Genomic DNA, 20,594 nt, shown 5'->3' with positions numbered 1-20,594 from the left:
GCAGAAAAAAGGGGGGTTTCTGCAATAAATGTTGCGATCGCAACTTGTGTATGGCAAGTTCGTTGGTTATGAATGAAAAATTGATTGTCCAGAAGGGGAAAAAAGATCCACTGTGGACTAGTAATGATTGTGAATGTACCTGGCATGTGAGGGAAAAGGAACACTACTCAGTGTTATGACCAGTTCCCTGCTGCACTTGTGACTGGAGCAGTTTATTGGAGCTTTCTGACAAGGGAGCCCTGTTGTGCCGAGCTGCCCACCATCTTAACTGCTTCCTTGACAATGGCCGACAACAGAGCAGATGTCTGTAGTGGCCTTATATTCCTTTAGGCACATACACACACACATACATACACACACACAATCCTCATCCAATACATACAAATGGGCACCCCATAAAACAGACAAGGAGCTGCTTTACCATGGGCATCCCTTATTCAGCTTGTATTCATCAAAAACAAATGATCTTATTGTTAACTTTAATATAATGTCACATTTGTAAATCAAATTACTTGTTTAGATGTTGCTTACGGATAGAATATATCAAGAACAGATGACTGATAATGTCTGTAACGATGAGTGATAAGAAATGAAGATAACTCTTGTTCTTCATTAATCCAACGCGTGTCCTGTTGTCATATTTTCAGTAATCAGTGAATTAATTAGCCCAATAATGTGTAAGAATACTTAAGCGTGTGTAATTAACAAGTTAACACAAAGCAATTAGCGACTCATTCATACAGTCTACACCTCACAGCGGCTGTAAACATAAGCTGTACTTTCCTGACCGAAGTTTACAGTCGGCTGCGGTGCTAAATCCTCATTGCAAATATCAGCTCGGCAACTATAAACAAGACAAATTAGCCTGAGTAACATGCAACAAGGAGTCCAAGAGTGGATACTGCAAAAAAATCTAGTCTATTATTCTCCTCCAGTGCTTTTCAAAGTCACACTCTGGAGCCTCCAGGGGGAATCGTGACGGGGGCATCCCCCTAGAAACATGAGGCTCAGTTTCACTTGCATTTCACTCACTTCACAACAAGGGGCAAAAAAGGATGACGTCCCCATCTCCACAATTTAGGTGCACACATTCAACTCTCTACACTTAACCGCAAAATCCTTTCAGGTGGGATTCCTCAGAGGCAAAAATGTCATCAGATGCAGGTGTTTGATTGATCCACTGCTTTAATCACTTGTGGGCGCCTGTGATGGGGGGGGGGGGGGGGGGGGGGAGTTTTGGGAGCCTTTGATCCTCTGTAATAATGTGTGACAGCTTCATTGAAAGTCTTAAAATTGTGCTAAAACAAATAACATGGGAAAGGTCTGTTTCATTATGCAGCTGATGTACTCCATAGTAATTTGTGTTAAAAAAAAAAAAAAAAGAGAGAGATGCCCAGGCTAAGCAGCAGCGAGCGGGCGCTGAAGATTACCCAGGATGACGTCTTCCACAACACTATTTTGCCTCCAAAAACTCAGCCAGCCGGGTCAAATGTTAGGTATTAGAGGATTAATGAGCAAATAACCTCACTACAAAGCATAAAGACACACACACACACACACGCACGCACGCACGCACGCGCACTCACACACAACTCCACAAGCATTCAGCTTACACTAATAATGCACTTCCTATTTTCTTTTAACACACACACACAAAAAAACAAAAACACACACGCACACACACACACACACAAACACACGCACGCACGGGGTCTCGTGAGCAAAAACAATATCGAGTCTTGTTGCCGAATACCCTTGCAATGTAACGTAAAGGTGAGGGACGCTTAAAAGGCAGAATTGGAGGGAAAACACGGGCTATTCGTGTCAACATTTCACAGTTACGGCAGGTTTGGTCAAGAATAATGTCAGTGTGTGTGTGTGTGTGTGTGTAGCTACAACCCACCCGACCATTCCCCATCTTCATGGCGCAGTAAGGTGGACACACATGGTCAGAGCTCGTATGCGGACCTGAAAGCTCGACCGCAGCTTCACTCCGAGCCAACTCTCATTTAAAACACTACAAAAAAAACTGACTCAAATGTGTGTGTGTGTGTGTGTGAATGTGTCGCTCCTGTAATGTGGTCTTACCTGGATGAATGACGTGTAACCGCAAGTTGAGAAGCGGACTTTTTTTTTTAGGCACACGTCGGCGGCGGCGGCGGCAGCATCATCCGCTTCGGGGAGAAATGTTTCATGGGAAGATCTGGAGTAAATTCTGAGTCCACCTATTAATCCTCCGAGCGCTGCACAGCGGCTTCTTTTGGGCAGATGGGGAAGAAACGGCCCGACAGAGAGGAGTGAGAACCTAACAGGGAACAAGGCTACAATGTGTTTATGCGCGTCCTTGTTTATTCAAATACGGCTGAGCGTATTTTCGTGGACGCCGAGTAGGTGTCTGTCCAACTGTTTCACTGCTTTCTTTCCCCCTCTCCCTCTCTCCCCCCCTCCTCTCTTTGGCTGGAGTGTCTAACTCTCCTTTTTTTTTTTTTTTTTTAGCAAGGCGGGGTCTTGGGTCGTTTAAACCAATGACATAAACCAAGAAGAAGAAACAGCCCCCTCCTCCTCCACAAAGACACACTCACACACACTCACACACACACACGCACGCACTCACGCACGCAAACACCTTCTGCTCACATGGTTCACAAAAATGAAGTGGTCAAATGGGAAATCTTGATTTTTGTCCTCGGGGATATCCACATTTCCCTCGTTTTTTTTTTTACCAAGTTCTCACTAAAGAAAAACAACATCACTTCAAATGACAGACCTTACTTTTCTATTTAGCCATGCCAGGGCTTTAATCTCTATTTCTACTACCAACCCAATTAAAATAGAGGTTTCATTTGTGGTGCTCACAACATTGATGGCATTGATGGGCATCAGAAGTGTTACTAATCCACAATTCTCACTGTTTTCTTTGGAACTACTTTTTTGATCAAAGGCCTAGTCCTAATGAAAACTGTTGACAGTGACATTTGGGGCACTGCCTTTGGAAATACTTTTTGCTGTTTGTTTTGGAAATGTAACTTTAAAGCCGCACTGATCACATTTTTTGTCAGGTCCCAGAAGAAATGCAGACAAGACATCTTGAGGTAGGCATACAGTATGACAAGATGTGATTCATTTAATCAGTAGGCCACCATGAAACCCCAGTTCTACTGCCTTAGTTCAGTCTTACAGCTCTCACCCATTAAGTTAAATATGCTCTGTCAGTTAACATACATATGTGAGTTAAAAAAGAATGAAACATTGGCTTTTGGTTTCACTTGGGACAAAAAAAAGCAGTCTCCTCGGTGAAAGTCCTGTATTTGTTTGCCCCATCCATCCACCCCAACCTCCGTACGTGGACTTTGATTAGAAACATATTTGTGATACATTAAAAACAAATGTTTGTTGTCTTTTAGCAGACAGGGCTGTTTCATGGACAGATACAGATACCGAATTTCAAATATGCCATTTGATAATTTGGGTGAATTGACCCTTTAAACTTACCAGATGACAAAGCCTTAAATGGCTGGTAGATGCAAAAAGTAAGAACAACAAACTTCCACTGACCTCCATTGTTTTGGATGGTGACCTACTAACTATCTGCACAAAATGACTCAATTCTGTTCAAATTTTAAAGCGCCAAATCATAACAAAACACTTTACATATGGAGTAGGTCTAGACCACACTCTATAACTTATTTATGATTTACTGAGACCCAACAATTCCCCCATGAGCGGCAATATCTATATATTTATCCAGCAATCACAGTGACGAAGAAAACCTTTCTCACTAAACTCACTAAATTAAATCATATGTTGTTGATTTTTAAATGATTTAGCTGCACAGACACTTTAATAGGCTTATAATGTCCCCACATGGAATTATGTGTCAGTGCTTCTCACGTCTGCAGTGGATCAATCATTTATGGTATTCCTTTAACATCATAATCAGATGTTATAGGGACCTGTACGAGCCTGTTCTATTTGTGATTCACCCTTTCGTATTCTACATATAATTAAGGGCTCTCTTTGAATTGGTCTCTTTGAATTGGTGGGATGCTGCTGAAAGACAGCTCATAAAAGAATACAGCCAAGTAAGTAAGCCTTGTAGTTTTGCGTATATGTGCACATAGAACATATGTCAGGAGTTCATCTGCTTATACTGCAGGGATCATACTGCAAGTACGATTTGATTTAGCAATGCTAAATTTAGTTTGCAGTGTGTTGTACATACTGGACTAACCCATGCACGATTGATTTGTAAGCGAAGCATGTAACCCCCAGTGCTTTGTGAATGCATGGGGTCACGGATGACATCACATGATTGATATTTACTGTCTCCTTTTTGAAGACTTGTTGCACAAAGAGCAAGCATTGATCCACATCATTACATTAATCCATGAAGGGTGGGCCTCTGATATACATTTAGAGAAGTGGATCCGCTACAGATTTAAGGAACACGGTGGCTGTCAACATGTCATTTTCTGCCTCATTTCGGCACTTTGCATGGCTACTCCGTGAGGTCGAGTAAATGGCAGCAGATTGTGTGAAGTACCATTCAAGGTGCTCAGTGAGTTCAATTATCTGTATCCCATTTTCCACTTTTCATTTCTATATTCTGCCTGGCCTCCATATGCTCCAATATTGATCTGTCCATCAATGATTGTCCACCTCTTGTTAGAATGCTGGTTACATGTGGGGGTGTGCACCACAGCCTATAGCACAAAAAGTCAACCTCAGTGGGATAATTATGCTGAGAATGGATAGGCAAAATTGTGTGCTTGAATCTCGCAGCCTTGATTTTATTGATGTTTACGCTTGATTGTATATTGTCAAATCAAGACTGATGATTTCAAGCACACAACATAGTTATTACGTGAGGGCAAAAACATATGGGTGATCTTTCAGGGAGCCTGAAATTTCATCCAAAAAAAAGAAAACATCTCTTCCACTCCCACTACTCATATGCTCTCTGAGAATATTCTCTGTTTTCTTAAGTTAGATCTTGAGTCAAATCAAAGCCGGCAATTATACTTTATCAATTGTCTTTGGTTTTAACTAGATAATAAACCGTTTCACCTGTTGTGCATAAAACAGAATTAATTTTTTTTTCTTCATGCAAAACCCAAACGTGCTTTGCAGTCCACAGTAAATCCAATGCAGCATCAACATAAACCATCTCAGACTGAGAGGAGTCTTGGGCATTGAAGGGATTTGTGCCATCCTATTAGAAGAGGACATATGGGTTCAATGTAACGCTGTATCAGACATTCTCATGTTGAACTCTGACCCCCATCTCCATACTCACAAATTCACAAGCAGAGTTCACAGTGAGTCTCTGCGGAGAGCTCAGCAACACACTATCCACACTGCGGTCTCTGGAGACACACATCTATCAATCGCCAGATGAATTATTGAAGGCATATCACCCCCACTATGTTTCTTACATGGGCTGAAATTAGTGGATGCTCCAGAGTACAAGGACCATCTTTCATTAGAATTCAAGGGGCGCTTTTGTTCAAATTGTGATGTTTTTCTCATGCTGTGTGTGTATGTGTGGATGTGTGTTTGTAGCCTAGCCATTTTTCTGTTTGTCAATTCCCATTTTATACCTCTGTTGCTCTGCCCTGGCACTCTTTTCCCACCGTGTGGAAAGATTGGATTTCCTTCCACATATGCTGCTGAGGCACTGTTTTTAAGCGCCAACTTATAGCTACACTTTCCATATTTTTTAGGTTTGAGTGGTAGAAAATACGATAACACAATAGGGCACAGAAACATGTAAAGTTTTTCTTTTTTTTGGTAAAAATTAGCATCAGTTCTGTTTACCGTTGTCACAGCATGACCCAGCGATGCCCTTACACACAATGTTGCAGACTTCAGCTCCCTTTCTAAGAGGCTGAAACATGTCTTACATGCTTGAAGGCTATACACACACACACACGCACACGCACACACACACACACACACACACACACACACACACACACACACACACACACACACACACACACACACACACACAAGGTCTACCCTATTTTGCTAATGAGGTGGCAGGGCCTTTCCATGCAGGGATAAAGAGGGGGTGAACAGCTCAGACCCCCAATTGGTTCGCTTGAACTTGTGAAATAGGATTGACAACACACTCAAAATGAGCTCCCGCCATGTAGGAACAGCAGACTGAAGCCCCCCAGGAGGCTAAGTTGAATCAATTCTCCTAATGATGTTTGTAATTTAGGAGGCTAATGACATGCACTATGAACTGGAAGATTATGTCTAGGATATGCCTCTCAGAGTCAAGTGTTAGAATAAATGCCTCAGGGAATCACAAACCTACACACAATGTGGGAAGAAATATTAAAATCCCAGAGATACAGTAATGTATATGTTGGGATATTGATTCAAAGCCTGTGTAAAACTTTTCATCATGGAAAATGTTTAAGAAATGTTGTGCCCAGTCCAAGTCAACTCAGGTCCTTGATGGCAAATCCAAGTCAAGTCACAAGCCTTCATTTGTTGCAAATCAGGATGCAAGTCTGCAGGTCTCTGAATGACTATTAAAACGACATTTGAACATTTGTCCTTTAAGGGATGTGCCACGTTCACAGCATTTGTCTCCGCTATCTTTTTAGCGGAGACCGTAGGCATAAAAAGTTTTGATCTGGAATTTTTGTTTTTGGCCACAGACGGAAACTCTTTTCATTGAAAAACCTCACTGAAGGAAAACAACAAACGGCGTACAGTCACAGTTAGTAACTAGCTGGTGAATAGTGGAGCATTTAGCAGCTGAAGAGCCAGATATTTCCCTCAGGGGGTGGTTGTAGAAAGACACAGTTAAAAGGGAGAAAATGTTGAACTTATATTCACCAGATGGCAATAAACACATCTCCAAATGAATGATGATCTTGCCCTGTAAATGCTGGATGTGAAAATGAGCAACTTTTTGCTAATCAGTTTGACCTATCAACTTAAACAGGATGATATGTTAATGTTGCACTTACCACGTTTCAGGTTCACACCGCATGATTGTAGCATGGGAATGACTGTAATTGCACTTATACTGTATATAGTATAGTTAAGACATCACAAGATCCTGACAGCTCGTACAAAGTGTTTTGATACATTCACATATTTATATAAATCCTCGGCCTGCTTTGTAAGAAAATCTCACTTTTGTACAACATGGAACCTTTAGGATTAAAAAACACTACACAGGATTCTAACACCTCCCATTAGGCAACAACAAAAAACGTTGTCCCAAAGTTAAAGCCTAGATACCCTGGTGATGTCACTCAGGTTGTTTTTTTTTTCACACTGAAAAGACCTACACATGACTAGTAGATGGATTGACGTCCAAATCTCAAGTCCACATTTTTTGCATTAAGTAAATTTAGCTCGTAGGTTAGGAGAAGAACCATTTGTGTTAAAGGTTATGAGGAGAATATACTGTGCGATCTAACAGATGTTTTATATCCCTCCTAGATTTGGCCCAGAGTACTCTATAGCTGCTAATTTTGTACTGAAGCCTGCTTCCTGTGGGATGAGGATGTTTCTTATTGAACAAGATGGTAAGTGCTATGTGTATGTGGTGTTTATGGATGAGCCAGTGTGCCCACGAGTGTCCCTGCATGAGTGCGTGCGTACCCGTCTTGTCTGTAGCGACGATACCAAACATTCATGCAGGAGCAAACCGCATAGGAGGCATGGCGACAGTCTGCAGCCCGATATGCATACGCAATATGTTGATATGATTACTCCACAGGCTGCTCACTGTGTTTTAGGCTGGTCATTAACAACCTATTTGAAGACTTTGTCAATAGGTGCCAAGACAACAAGAAGCAACATCGCTCCCTCCATGCTCAACGACTCCCCCCTCCCATCCACTTGCCTTTCTTTTCTCTCATTAATATGGAAATGAGTCGCTCATTGTTGTTAGTAGGGAAGAAAGCTGTCATGTCTTTGGTGACAAGCTCAATGGATGTGTTTGGATTGCCGGGCTTGCTGTTTTCCGAAGAGCATGTCTTATCTTTGTTTAGGCAGCGAATCAAAAATGTAAACATCACTTCATTAGCATCTGTCAGGAAGCTTAACGGTATGATTTTTAATACATGGCTAAACCCTCTGTATAGGCAAACAGGCCTCGTTATTCTGTCTCTTGTTTTATCTCTACTTTGTGTAGTAGTTAATTTCTCAAAGGGAAACTTACTTAATCCTCTGCGTTTGCTGGTGAAAGCATGTTGTTGTGTAGCTCTGCTTTCTGCCTCTGCTAGAACATTACTTACCAGAGTGGCTTTATTGTAGTTTTCCCAGCTTGTTGGTGGCCACTTTTATACTTTTTCTCATTTGCAGACCAAAAGAAATCATAGATTATTTCTTCAGGCAGATGAAAAAGCAGCTCCCAAAAGAATGTCTGCATTGGAAAAAAATCACAAAATGAATAAAACATGAATTACATGCACTGTTCTTAACCTTTAAGAGGGATCAAAGAGACTTGTGTTCCAGCCAATCACTGACGCTATCAGGATCCCACTTCATCAAGGCTTTCTCCACACCCAACATTTACTTCAAGTATACCTGCACATTGTGGAGTGATATCATAATTACTGGGACATGACCAAAATCAGGCAAGATTAGGTAAATGCGGATACTTATCTCAAGTGAGTGCTTTGTTTATATCCAGGTTTGCATGTTGTAGGGGTACATGCATGTCACTGCTCCTTGTGGGCTCTGTGGGCATCATCAGTGGGCTGTTGTTGCAGCTGTGATCTCCAAGAGTCCATCGCTAATATGGAGCACCTCTCAGATTGGATCACATTGTAAACTAATATATGCTAAAGGCCAAAGTTCTAGTAAAAACAGAGAGAGAAGCAGTGGCATACAGAGTAGTACTGAGAGGATGTGATGTGATTTAAGTGAGCAAATGTCAGCTGCTCCTCAGGGAGGTATGTGGAATAAAAGGCTGTGATTTGAGCTGCACACTCTTGTGTCAGAGCATCTGGTCAATCTGTGAGTTTATCCTGGACAAACGGGACAAAGATCGATGGTCACGTGCTGCTGGGTTAGTGATACGAGTACATATGAGGTAGTGCTGGAAGATGTGTGTTCAAATGGTCAGCCATCTTTTAAGTTTGTGGGTAATCAGTTAAACTCTTCGTTAATCCAGTTTCAATAGAGCGAGGAAGTCCCTCCCTGTCCAGTGTCCTTTATGGGACGTCATTTGGGCATAAAAACATGTACGGTGGTGAACGGCGAGAGACAACTATAATGTTTTGATTCCGTTTTTAAGTAGTGTCATGGATTGTTACAGATGTGTTTTTTGTGCATAAAAAGATTGAATTTTGCTTTTAGTTAAGAAAGTTTGTCACAGGTTTGTTGTAGCCAGTTTTCTGGAGAAACAGGATTATTCTGAAATTACAAAAACTGATCCTAACATAAACTGGTCATACACAAACATACAGTATGGATACATTATCCTGAACACTCCCATGCTTCTTGATAAACCTTGAGGATTAAAATAATGTTGCAGGTTTCTTATTAGACTTGTGTCTTATACTATATGATTTTAACTGGAACAAGCATTTTCCGTAGCCAAGGTAAAAAGACCGATTGTAGGTGGGTTTTCTATAGAGGGCAGGGTGGAGTTTACGCATTTACACTGACACGACAGGAAGACAAATACAATTGTTGTTGTTACAGTAATCAGAAATCCATGGCTTTGTCACACTTTAACAAAGTATCGACGGCTTGGTCCACATTGATTAACTGAAGCGACCGTCCTGTGAAAAGAATGCAACTCAGATGTAATTACGTACAAGAGTCCTCTCAGATAGATTTTTCCCCTTTTGAATCACTTCAGACTTTTGTTGCATTCCTAATTGTCTACTCAGAGTTGTTCCAATTGCTGAAGTGCATTTATGTGAAAGGGGGGAGGAGAGGAAGGGAAGGGGTGAATGTGTGTGCGTAATGTTTTTGCATTTGTATTCCTCTATCCATCGCTTTTTTGTCAAAACAGTTTCATTTCCATGTCAGTGATTTATGTAGGGAGATAGGAGTGAGCCTGTTAATGGGATATTTCTTTTGCTCTCCTCGTGAACAACAACATGTCAAAATAAAGATAAAAAACAAATCCAAATGCTTGCCGAGGGAACAAATTAGGTCTTGTGGCAATACTGCAAAAAAAAAAATAAAGAGCTTTTCCATCATGCCACTCTATACCCATAAACATCCAAGCTTCTTGGATTTGATGAGTGTCTTCTCATTTTAAAAAAACACTTGGCTGTAATTGAAACTTATGCCTTATGCTTATTTTAAAACCAGAATATTTTACCTTTGGAAAAACACCATTCTTGTACAAGATAAATCATCAAACCGTAATAGAATACAAGGCTATTGTTGATATTACCAACTTATAAATAGCTGTGCAAAATACAATATATGGCTTTTTTTCTCATCTTCCCAAAACACCTTAGGTCAATGTTATTTATATAAAACTTATACATCTTTGACTTTATGTCTTAAATCATTAAGACAAGAGTTAATAGAGATGTGACTCTGGACAATGTCTCGTGAATCAGGTACAGACATTGTGTGGAGTTTCCCTTTCACACATGTGGCACGCAACAGGACACTGCCCGTCTCAGATGCGTTCTAGCTTAATGAAAATACTGTTTGGTTTAGACGTGGGGTGGCACCTGTGTGGAGCGTGCAGGAGGCGGTACATGATGCAGATTACACCATGGTCACGTAGCCAGTTTTTAATTAGGTCTGTTGCGGTTCCTTTGTCTGATGATTTTGGCATCAGCCCTTACTGACAGAAGTTCCTGAATCTCGTTGTCTCTCCAGTTAGTCTACGTGTAAATCTTTCCCAAATTTTCTTTCCCCACCCCGGTGTTTGTTTTCTTCAGATTTCACGCATGCTGCATGGTAGAAACATCATCAACACAGTAACTCGCTCTCTGTGAATTCTCCGCGCAATGAACTGCTCTATTGACACATGGGCTCATTTAGAGATTATACGGACTTTGTATGAGGGAGCTAGCAGGGAAAATTTGTTTAATGTCCGGTCCAACTAATTTGGACATTTGCATTCTCACATTCAACTCCTCCCTGTAATGTTTAGATCATTTCAGGGTTGCAGTGCGTGTCTGAAATGGGCTTTGTTTTCCATATGGTTTTCTAGCTTGTCAGGTACCGCAAATAGAGAACATTCAAAAATGTATTCACACCAATATTCTAGGAATATTTCAAAACGGACGCCTAGGCAAAGATATATTTTTTGTGTGGTGTGAGTTTATTTTGAAGAGAAAGGAATAAAGCACTGCTTCCACAGTCTGACTGACTGTGAGGATGCCATCTTTTTTCACAGTTTTCCTGGAGGTGAAGTGGAGTGCCTCGGATGATTGCGGGTGGCGCTGACAGAATCCGAAGTGGGTCGTTCACTAACCTCAGCCCCCTGGAGTACCATGGGTCTGGGCCAGAGCGGAAGGGAGCAGTGCCCTGCTGAGACGTAGAGTCTGGTCTGGAGGTAATGGGCAGAAGGGAAAAAGAGCCTTGCCTGTGGCGTGGCACAAAATGAATTACTGCCATCTTTCTGCTCCTCTGCCTCACAGTGAGAGTAGAGTCTGGAGGGCCAGATAACAAGGGCACAGAACCACAAACTCAAGCAAAATGGAGAACTGCCCAAGAAAAAAAAGCTGTCTGGCAGAGTTAATATCATGTCATTTATGATGATTTGTCTCAATGTATTATGAGGTCATTCTCATTTCAGTGTTAATGTCAGCCCAGACACTGGAGCAGGGTGATGACAACGACCGGAACATTTTCTTTAATTTCTCAGCTCTAACTTTTCTCATTACGGGTAACGGGACATGGTATGAGTATTTTTTTCCAGTCGTGTGTTACAAAATTCTTGGACCGCACTGATAAGACTGTCATGGACTCAAATTGCTGCACAAAGCAGACGGAGCTGGATAAAGAATGATAGCATGTAATTCAACGCTCCTGTCTAGGCGTTATGAATGCAACCTAAGTGTCTGCCGCTCATTCAAAGATATTTAAGCAAATAAATGACAAAGCCTCCGGTTTCTCTAATACATACTCCTCTTCGGTCAAAGGTTTGGAAAAGCAACTGCTGCTTTGTTTGTCTTACGCTGAGAATAAATCAGTCACCTGTACAACAACTTGTCACCAGAATTTTATAAACCAGATTCAATATTTAACATGCATCAGTGTTTTCTCATTCGTCCTTCCCTTTCCACCATGCATGTGCACATGTTTATCTCAGTAGTTCTGTGTCCGTGGGGTGATCTAAGTAATTTCCTATAAACATGATTTAAATTTCCTCAGGGATCAATACTCCACCATCATAATTCTTGCCCTCTTTGAAGCTTGTTTGGTCTCCTGCCCACTGGGTTTGTATGTTGTGGTTACCGTGGTCAGGATGAGGATGTAAGACGATATGTCCAACCTTAAGAGCATCCTGAAGAGGAAGCACTCGCAAATACAGCCAATCAATAGAGGAAAAGTTTCTCCTTGAGTCAACCTATGGTTAAGAATCTTCTTTTATAGACATTTGAACACATTCAATCTTCTAGTCAATTTAATTGAAGTCAGAAAAACTAGAGAGAAATAGTGAATCAACCTTTTCATCAAAACCGATCCTGAATGTGTTTGAATGGGATATGACTAGCCAGTGTGGAGGAGAAGAAGGCAGAAGAATGGGTGCATAATTAGGTCAAAGCATTAGGAAACTGTTGAGTTGCATTTTGATTCATCCGACTTTTCCTCGTTTGAACATGTCACCTGCATGCAAATGATTCCCTTTCTTGTCTACACGAGAGCGGAAAAAACTACTTGAATTCATTGATGTCATTGTCTGGTATTAGATACAATCAATCTGGTGAGTGGGTGGGGAAGCAGGATGAGGGGCCCGTGGAGATTAAACAGAAGCCTCACCGTGGTTGTTCCAAAAACAAAATAAATCCATTCATCCAATTAGGGATTGAAATTTATATTAAAATAAAAAAAAAACAGAGTTGGACGACAGCTTCACTGGTTATTCATGCTCCGCTTCGATCTGAATATCCTAAACTGGACAAGATTACAGGCCACATCAAAGTCTGCAGGACTTAAAAACAAATAAGCCAGAGTGACTGGGTGGCACAGCATATTTAAAGCAAGCGGAAAATATGCAAAACCGGGTACACAGAATCAGCTGTGCTTGCATAATGAATACTCACAACTTGGATCCACAGCTCATGTAGGAATTCTGCTATAATTATCCATTTGCTCTTGTCTTTACACTTTTATGTGACATCATCTCATCATGCAATAGTTTGTCTACACACACTGAGATGTTCTATTCACTTTGTTGTGCACGAGACAGAAGACGCGACATGCCCTATTTCTCCCCTCCAATCCTTCTTTCTCCCTTTGGAATAAAATGAGTTAAGCTGTTCAACTTTGATTAACACCCAGCGTTCCTCATCCTGCAGAGCAACTCCCTCTGTTTGATGAATCTGGCCCTATTTGTTTCCCTGCTTCTCCTGGTGTGTGATGCATGACAACACTCCCCCTCAAAACACAGCTTTATTCCACACAGGGGGAAAAGAAGGCAGAGCTGGCAGCGTTTTTTTCCCCCTCCTTCCTTTTCAGAGAGAACCTCAAAACCTTGTGGAAAAGAAAGGAAGTGGTGGAGATGAAAATACAGAAAATACTTTGGAGGAAGAACAGCAATGTGAAAAAGTAAGACCCGAGATATCTTTGTGTGGACCGACAACAAGGTGGAACTGTTGGACATACACCGTACAGTTTTGGAAATGTTGTTTTTTAATTCCACCTCATACTACTACTACTAGTTAATCTTCCCTGATGTAAAGCCAATACTCACAATGTATGTGCTCGGACTGGATGTGCTCACACTGTAAGTGTATATTAGAAAATAAAATTCTGGCTATTGACAATTATCAATAAGGACGTGTTTGAAAGTTCTGAGACAGGTAGACGTTTGTTTGCTAACAAAGGTGGTGGAGGTCTGTAACATTATACCAGCGGTTCACAGTTATCATAACCTCTGACACCATGTACCATCATACATTACTGTACCGTAAATATCCAGCAGAGGGGAAACATCAGTGTTGGCTTCTAGCAACTTTATTTAACTTCCTGCCCCTTTCTGGCATGTTGCTATGACTCTTTCAGGCGCTCTGTTTGCCACTTGTCCGACTACAAAATGAGTCATGCGGCTTAAAATTTGTGTCAAATACAGGCTCAAATGCCCAGCTTTACTGAGAGTAACAAGTATAAGGCTGTAAAGGCAGTGGAGGCTTAAATGCAGCAGAAAATATAAATTGTGAGCAATAGCAGCTGCCAGTCTTTCAAGGAGGGGAAGCTCATTTTTCAGGCCTACATCATAAATGTGTTTGTTTATTTATATGTAAATTCTACCCTTCCTTCCTTTTCAAGAAAATTATCTGTGACCTTGTCGTACCAACTAGGCGTCTTTTCCAGGCACTTGACCAGTGTCCTCTCAATGCCCAGCAGAGCTAGGCTGCTTAAACGGCCTTGGACAAGCTGGAGCTGCTGCGCCAGGCTACTGTGAAGTGTTACAGCCTGTGAGTGTGTGCTCCACAGCTGCCGCTGCTCGCTAGGGAAAGAAACCGCAGAGTGACAGAACAGAGTCGCCAAACGTAACGCTAGTCGTTTTAACAATGACAAAGTCTCCGAATCATTTCAGAACAACGGAATGAAAAACTTGGAAAATGCTCCGCTGGATGTTTATTTTCAAGATCGCTGATTCGCTCATTTAGCTGTCATCATGCCGAGAAGCCGAACGTTTGGGCCAGCCAACTGTCCAATGAGCCTCCGATGGGCGGGACAAAGCCCAGCATTTATCCAATGACCGTCTAGTTTCTCTGTAGTAAAACAACACACTCTATGCTTCCCCATTGAAGTCTGTAGAAGCTGAGTGTCCGACTGTTTAAAGCGCTGTGGTGCTGTGGGGATGTGGGGATGAATGAGAAGGAAGTTGTGCCTGTTACCTGTGATAAGTAGCTGATTTTGAACAAAAAATGAAGGCTTTCTAGTGTGTCAGTGTAACGTACACACAGCAGTACATATTTCACCACTTTTTTGGTGACATTTTAGGGGAAGCTGAGCTTCCCTTGCAGTCTCGTTGCAAAAGTTATGCGTTTTAAAGAAAAACATACTGTAGAATGAATGAAGTCCATCACGGATGAAATAAATGTGTTAAATCAAACAGTATCTATAATAATGACACCATCCTTCCACCCAGAGAGCTGACTAGAGGGGGGTAGTACTGTGTGTAAGGAGGGGGTCTGGGTGCACAATGAGCCCTCTGATGTCATGCTGCTGGTAATTTGTTCTGAAACAAGAGAGGAAATATTGCTGTGCTGTCACTGCAGTGTCAAGCCTCACACTGCAGGACAGATTTCGCTGACATGCCATATCCTCTGGAAAAGTCACAACTCAGTGCTATTCCCAACGGGGCTCAGACATGACTGGGGAAACAGGGAGAACACACTTACTGTACATTCAAGCAACAGTAACTTTAACTCTCTGACACAGTGCTGCATAAGCTGCCACCAGAATACAATGAGGCAATAAAGCAATTAGAATATGCTGCGGCTGTGTCTCTCCAATGAGCAACCTCACCCCTTCCCTGTAGAGGAGCCAAACAGAGGCACCATCCAGAAATCAATGAAGCTCTCCTCATAAAGGGATTGTCAAATTCAAGTCTGTGCAGTTTGTTTTGTGATAACTCCGCAGGCTCATGCATAGAATCAATACGAGGGCCTGTGGCAAAAAAAAAGAAGGGAGAGGGGGTTGAATGTGTATTGATTCGTACTCAGAAGCATTAAAAGTACAGAATTGGGAAGCGTTAACCTTTGATTGCAGGTGCATTCAAATCAGATTGAAAGTTGATTTCACACTGAAATGGAGGCTAATTTATTCTCCACAAGACAAAAAATGGCACTAAGGAGAGTGTTATTGCCATCCACTCATTTGCCCTGCAGCGTGACCTTCTCAGACAACCACCCCCCAATGCTTTTTAAGACACATAAAATAACAGAACAGACTTGGACGGTTGGATAGTAATTGTGATTAAAAGCATAACCTGCAGAGTCGGCTGTATAAAATCTGAAAGAGCCAGCAACAACAACTTTCCAGGCACAATAGGTCAGCATCTAAATCTCCTGCTGAACTCTGCTCTGGTTCGAATAAAAAGGTTTTATATTGTTAATAGTATATTGCCATGCCCTTTTAGATCAAGGTGCTATATAAATAGTGTGGAAGTATCAAAATGCTCATTCCACAGAGTAACGCACACAGCTGGTATTCGGAAACGGTGTCTTTGAAGGAGCCATGCGGACTCCTGTACAGTTTTGATGTCACAGCTTTATTATATATAGGTAGAAAGTGGTGCTACAGTGCCGTTACAGTCATTTCCTTGCTGCAACAACAGCGCAGAGATGCAGAGAGTGCAGAGAGTGCAGATGCGGAAGACCCAGAGCAGACTGGGCTTTAACGGTAAGGGGGACTTAAAGAGACAGGCGCTAAAATGTAGCTTTTCAGACAGAGGGTGGTTAGGGGTATATTCAGACAGTATGAGAAAATAAATAAGTTCCTGAGCATTAAAACTTATAAACTCAATATACAAGTATCTCATCTCATCTTCATCCGCTTATCCAGGGTCGGGTCGCGGGGGCAGCCACTCTGGCAGGGGACCCCAAACTTCCTTTTCCCGGGCCACATTAACCAGCTCTAACTGGGGGATCCCGAGGCGTTCCCAGGCCAGCTGGAGGTGCAAGTATGTACCTGAAAATGAGCACAATATGGAACCTTTAATGTCTGATAGACATACACATGCAAGCAGGTAACTGTTCTTATCTCCTCTAATAGTAAAGCCTTTTTTCATACTATCATGAAATGTCCCTTGTGAAGGATATAAGTCAATTAACCCAAAGCCCCCTCGTTACTTCATTAAAAAAAATTGCAGTGAGAAATAGCAGACAGCCCTCCCTTCCGTGGAAAATCATTACACAATCTGAGGGAGAATAGAATATTCTGTGCCCAGGCTTGCCTCCTGTTATTGTACCATTAATAACTTTTGCTGCTGCCAATGAGACAACACCAAGCTTGGTTGGAGAGGAGCCGACTAATGCAGTCAGTAAATGAAAACCCTCAGTGTTCGTTTCCATAAGACAGACCGATCCCTGTCAGAGGTCCTTCTTCTTCTTCTTCTTCTTCTTCTTCTTCTTCTTCTTCTTCTTCTTCTTCTTCTTCTTCTTCTTCTTCTTCTTCTTCTTCTTCTTCTTCTTCTTCTTCTTCTTCTTCTTCTTCTTCTTCTTCTTCTTCTTCTTCTTCTTCTTCTTCTTCTTCTTCTTCTTCTTCTTCTTCTTCTTCTTCTTCTTCTTCTTCTTCTTCTTCTTCTTCTTCTTCTTCTTCCCACAGAGCAAACAAACCCTTAAAACTGCATTAAACAACAAACTACTGTATTTTGAGCTGCTGACTTGCTAACCTGATGGGAGGAATGGTTTTTATTTAAGTTTTTTTTAACCTTAATTTATTCAACACTTCCAGAACTGGAGAACACAAGAGACGAGAAATGCTCTCTTTTATCAGGAATGTCCTGATCGCATTCACACAGACACCTGGAAACCAAGCACTGTTGGCCACTGAGCTGCTCCACTGGAGTGGTAAGGGTTAAGGGCCTTGATCAAGGGCACCTCAGTGGTGGTAAAGCTGAGATTTACTTTCCCCACGCAGAAAATGTATTAATACCATAGTGCCCTGTACACATTTATATCAGGAATTACAATGAGTTGGCAAAAACAAACGCCCTAGGAGAGTTAATCTTGCCAATCATTTCCACGTATTCATTAATTGCTGTTTCTCGGCTTGATCAAAGAACCTTTTACAAAAGTTTTAACTTTGTAATTAAAAAGCAAACGCCACATAAAGCCTATATCCCATTAAGTCAGTGTGTTTATACATGCAATTTAATTATGTAGATTCTCCAGCTTCATTATGATGTATGGTTGTTATAGAAACTACACTTGTAGCAAGGTTTTTTGAATGAAATAACCCTGGTTTATAGAAAAAATAACCAATATGAAAATGGCCTTCATGGAGATTTGTGCACATACACAAGAGAGTAAAGGTTATATATATATATATATATATATATATATATATATATATATATATATATATATATATATATAATCCCTCTTCACCTCTTCAACCGCTTTTCCCTATCGGGGTGGGGGGTGGGTGGTGGAGCTGATCCCGACAGACATTGGGCGTGAGGTGAGGTGGGGTACACCCTGGACAGGACGGCAGTCTATCACAGGGCACATAGAGACAAACAGAGACAAAAATATATATATATATGTATATATATGTATGTATATATATTTGGACTATGAAATATAAATATTAAATGCATAATTTTACCCTAGTTATCTGCTTTCCTTGAATGTTATGTTGTTGTGTGCATCACAAATTAAAGCAAAAGAAGTATAGCTAAATTTTGCAGAGACCACAACTCCTAATCTGTGAAATTGGATGAATTTAAGTTGCCTACCAAATGGGATTAAATTGTATTGGCTGCAGTTTGCTGAGAGGGGGGTATGTGTGAAAGGAATGGATACGGATGTTACAGTATTAAAGAGGCCCCCATATATTTCACCCAGGAAACACAGTGGTGAGGATCCAGTGGGAGTCAATGGGCTCAGGGAGGCTGAAGTGCCAGCTCAAGAGAGAAGGCTTAACAAAGACTGTGTGGGAGGGCTTCTGTACAGTGTGTACTCATGAAGTGGAGCATTGTCTCAAGTTTTCCCCCAACTGCCAACCCACACGCGTAGTCACAAACCTACCACCCTAGATACACCTAATCACCATGGAATGGCCTGCCTCCCCTGCATGTCGGTAAACTGTGTAATTTTGCACATGTAGACAGTAAGATAATGTGACCTTAACCTTGCTAAGTGCAAGAGGGCTTGAAACTACAGCACTTAAAAAAACCCACCTTGAAAGCTCAAAGCATTAATGTACTCTTGATTACTCCTGCAGTACCTTGTGTGGGGGGCAGTCTACATAATGGGGGTAGTTCTTGTGTGTTGGTGGTAATGTCCCTGTGATTGTTAGCTGATGTTTGAAGGAGATTTGGATTTTACTAATCAAAATCTTAATGCTGGTCATGGGGAGTACTACTGAAAACAGTTGTATAACGAGTGATGCAAAAAAAGTGAGTTGCCATGTGTTTTTTTTTATTATAAAGCGGGCCAAGGTGCTATAATATAATATAAATAATGTGAAAGTATCAAAACACTCAATCCACAGAGAAATGCACACAGACTGTATTCAGAAACTGTGCCTTTGAACAAGCCGTCAGGACTCCTGTAGAGTTGTGATGTCACAACTATACTAAATATAGACTTTTTCCACGTAATTCCATTGCTAGGCAACAGCCTTGGTCCTTGTTAACTTCCTGTCAGCCTATGTCATTCACATTCACTGCAACAGGAATCAGACATTTAGAATTTTTATGTTTACAACTTTAAAAAGGTCTATAGGAGGAAAGTGCTGCTCGAGTCATCCCCCGGCCGTTATGATGGCACGGAGTTGGAAACGTTGACCAATCAGAGCAGACTAGGCTTTTTCAGACGGACTAATTGAGCCTGTATAACAAACTGGGGAGATGGGCTTGTTGATGGCTAGTTGGATGGCTCTTTTAACAGGTCAGTCTAAACAATTTATAAAACAATGCCGTTTACAACTCAACCTCAGTGTGCGAATGCATCAATCCAAAATCATTTTTAGTTTCCTTTATGGATACGGGTCATTTTTTTCCCCAAAATTTTTTTATTGAATTTTGCAGACATCCCCAAGTATAGCAGTTGTACAGTGTATCCACGCGTCTGCCTTAAAGTGAAAAAACAAACAAACCCCCCCCCCCCCTAACAAATTCCCACTATCCCTCCCAACAACCCAGGTCAGACATGGTCACGGTAACCAACTAAGTAATTGAATAACATATACTGGATACCTGCTATTTTTGGTTTACTGTGACGTCATAATTTGGGGAAGCTCTTGTGTTTCTTAGGCAACCAGAGAGCGACATCAAGCCGGTTAGCAAGATGGAGGGAAAACTTATTGTGTGTCAGAGTTTTCCGAGCTATTTAACGTTACATTAAAGTCGTTCCACGATGCCAGAAGAAACAAATGCTTGTAGGTTTATAAGCAGTCACACCAGGTTTGTGAATAGGCAGTTTATGAGCTAGCGGTTGTTTTAATTCAATAACGTTGATTAAGCCGTTTACTTGGTCTCTGCGCCCGACCTCGCGGTGAGCCAATCGCAAAACGCCTATCATGTGAAGGCCCCTTTAGGTTTCTACAGAGACACGTGAAGCTCAATATGGGCGGCTCTGCGCTTAACATGGGGTCTACGTAGATTGACTCACCTTTGGAGCCAGCCTCAAGTGGTCATTTGAGCAACTGAAAGTTTTGGCGTTCTTGGTCGGCATAATTCAAAGGGCAAAAAAGAAAATCTTCAAAGCCCTCACCACTGTTCATTAAGCTTA

General features: G+C 41.5%; 1 protein-coding gene across 4 annotated transcripts in view; it reads right to left on the bottom strand.

Moving 5' to 3' along the window:
• The window catches only part of ctbp2l (C-terminal binding protein 2, like), a 93,498-nt gene extending 91,108 nt beyond the window's left edge, over positions 1-2,390 (bottom strand). For 3 of the 4 annotated variants that reach the window (XM_083932804.1, XM_083932806.1, XM_083932808.1), the window contains exon 1: positions 2,089-2,390. The gene's annotated coding sequence lies outside the window, so the exon portion shown is untranslated. The remainder of the gene's footprint in view (positions 1-2,088) is intronic. The other variant, XM_083932805.1, reaches the window with a different exon arrangement.
• Positions 2,391-20,594: the final 18,204 nt, after the last annotated feature.

The sequence above is a fragment of the Echiichthys vipera genome (genome assembly GCF_963691815.1).
Source record: "Echiichthys vipera genome assembly, chromosome: 18".
Classification (NCBI taxonomy): Eukaryota; Metazoa; Chordata; class Actinopteri; order Perciformes; family Trachinidae; genus Echiichthys; species Echiichthys vipera.
Note: the sequence above shows the minus strand (reverse complement) of the source record. Positions and strands in the feature narration are given on the sequence as shown.